At 43.8% G+C, this 2845-nt stretch overlaps 1 protein-coding gene across 3 annotated transcripts in view; it reads left to right on the top strand.

Annotated features, from left to right (window-relative positions):
* Window positions 1–2845, top strand: part of SDSL (serine dehydratase like) — a 73753-nt gene that overhangs the window by 1381 nt on the left and 69527 nt on the right. The gene's annotated exons all lie outside the window — the stretch shown is intronic.

Genomic DNA, 2845 nt, shown 5'->3' with positions numbered 1-2845 from the left:
CCGCGTCTTCAACGAATCCCAAATTCCCTGTGGAAACCCCCCTAATTTTATAAGCAAATATCATTTCATAAACTCGTGATAAAAGTCTTATGTAAAAAGTCTTATTATGAGAAAAGTATTATTCTTATTATGAGAAAAGTCTTATTATGAGAAAAGTATTATTCTTATTATGAGAAAAGTCTTATTATGAGAAAAGTCTTATGAGAAAAATCTTATTATGAACACTTATGTGTTCGTGCACAATAACTTGCTTTACTGATTTGTGACAATGCCTGAGAATCTTCTTTGTTTTTCTGAACTCCAGTACCCTCAGTACTTTTCCACTTATATGCACAGCTATACTAAGGCTTCATGACTTACTTGAGTGTCAATCACCATTATTCCACTCATTCTTATACATTCGTATCACATTTGTATCACACTAGGATATGCCCCCATTGTCTCATAGGTGCGGGTCCCACTGCAGGGACCTGCACCTACACTGAGAACAAACGCCCAAAAGTTGTGGAGAGCGCAGCTGCCCTTCATTCTTTTCTATGGGGCTTCCCAAAATAGCCAAGTGCTGGCTCGGCTATTTCCATTGACCCCGTAGAAATGAATGGGAGCGGTGACCGTGCAAGCAGAGTCCGCTCCCATTCAGCACTATTGGGGGGAAAGCTTGGTGGTGGCCGGATCTGGTGAAACCGGGGGTCCTCCGGTCACCACCTTCCCCGCTCCGTTCTCAGTGTAGGTGTGGGTCCCACCTATCATATAATGTGGGCAGAATATCCCTTTAATACCTATAACTCTTATATAATGGTTTGGCTGACTGATAATTGGCATCCCTCAGTCTGGGAATTGCAGAGTTGATTGTGACACTTTTTGCATGTGGATGGTTTGTAGTCCCTGGCACCTACCACACTTTCTTGCTGTGTGTGTGGATGATTTGTAGTCTGAGATGCCTGCCACATTATTTAGAATTTTGCATGCCCGTGATCATCTTGGAAAGCTTGTAAAGTGTTTAGAGGGAGCTCAGGGATTACTAATCCTATGCTTAGTGACTATCCTATGTCTACTAATCCTATGATTATCATCATCGTTGTTGTTTGCCTATATACAGCTATTGGGAAGAGAGTGCACTGTGACTTGCCTTGGAATAGTGCCTGGATATCGTTGAATGTACTACAACTCCCATTTTCTAAAACTGGCCTGCTTACTGACTCGAGCACTATTCTCCATCCACTTCATGCAAACTCTTGCCTTGCACCTGTACAACACTCATAATGCCAAGGGCACCCCAACATCGGGGTTTGCAAGGGAAGAAAGGGTGCACCCTCCCGTCAATGCCCTGGCCCTAGGGAGTATCAGTGTAAGGATTACCACTGTATAATTATTGCAGCCAGAGCCACTACCACTCCCAATCTCCACTCCTGCTCCTCCAGGGCTTGCGGCACTAGCCATGTACCATTACTACAGTGGAATGGTAGAAGCAGAACATTGGCAACTGATGACTCTACAACAGTTATAGGAGCAAACAGCACATGGCTGAACGAGATATAGCAGTTCTGGAGCATCTTTTCTCATACTTGCCTGTTGTGCCGATCCTCTGTTATTCTGCCTCAATATTTAGAAATAACTGAAAACTAGGTGTTATCATTCCATTTGTTACAGGGACGTGTCCCTGCACAGTCTATGTTGTTTGTTTCCCTGTCCGTTCTGTTTTTTTTGCGGATAGGATGCAGACCCATTCATTTTAATAGGTCAGCAAAAAACGTGTGCTGTCCGCATCAGTATGTACGTTCCGTAACCCTGGAAAAAAAATAGAACATATCCTATTCTTGTCCGTTTTAGTCATTCTTACAATGGATCCGCAAAAAAAAACTGGATGGCATACGGATGTCATCTATTTCAAAACATATAAGGTCGTGTACATGTAGCCTAAGGGCTTGTTCACACGGCCGTTGCCCCTCCATTGCAGGTCCGCCATACATGGGGCAACGGCCGTGTGCATTCCACATCAGGTATGCGGACCCATTCACTTGGATGGGTCCGCAAATCCGGAGGTGCGGAACGGAACCCTACAGAAGCACTATGGAGTGATTTCTTGGGTTCCGTTCCGTTCCTCTGCACCGCAAAAAGATAGAACTTGCTCTATTTTTTTGCGGAACGGACGGATCGCGGACCCATTCAAGTGAATGGGTCCGCGATCCGCATGTGGCTGCCCCACGGTCGATGCGTGTGCATTGCGGACCACAGCATGGGCAGCACACGTTTGTGTGAACAAGCCCTAAGGCTGATTTTACATGAGTGAGTTTTCCAGTCCAGATGTGTTCCATTTTTCACTGATTATCTTTGTGTTCAGGTAAAAATCGCAGCATGTTCTATATTGTGCATTTTTCACGTAGCCCTAGTCCGATGGAAATGAATGGGGCTGTGTGAAAAATGGAAGGAATCCAGATGTAATGTGTTTTTTAGAGATGGTTCGCTACGAGATGCTGAGTGTCAGTCTTTATTCATGCATGTGAAAAATAGATGCAAACCAGATACAATCAGGACGGGAAAAAAACGAAATGCTGAATGCAATCACAGGCAAAACTGATTCAACTTGTGTGCCAAACCATCAGTTTTTCACTGAATGGACTCTGACATATCCCGTATCACTCATGTGAAAGAGGCCTTAACTTTGTTAGCACTGATTGGACAATGTCTGTCTTTGTACACGGACAGGCCCCAAATGATAGCCCCCAATTCTCAATTTATTCATACTTTTCAAGAAGGAATAACAGAGGAACAGTAAAACGCAGAGTTATAAGAAAAGATACTCTAGAATAGTTATTTCATTGGGTGTGCAAGAATTTACTGAACC

Source organism: Bufo gargarizans, chromosome 1 (assembly GCF_014858855.1).
Source record: "Bufo gargarizans isolate SCDJY-AF-19 chromosome 1, ASM1485885v1, whole genome shotgun sequence".
In the NCBI taxonomy this organism is placed as follows: Eukaryota; Metazoa; Chordata; class Amphibia; order Anura; family Bufonidae; genus Bufo; species Bufo gargarizans.
The sequence above is the reverse complement of the archived record's forward strand: the minus strand, read 5'-3'. Positions and strand labels throughout refer to the sequence as shown.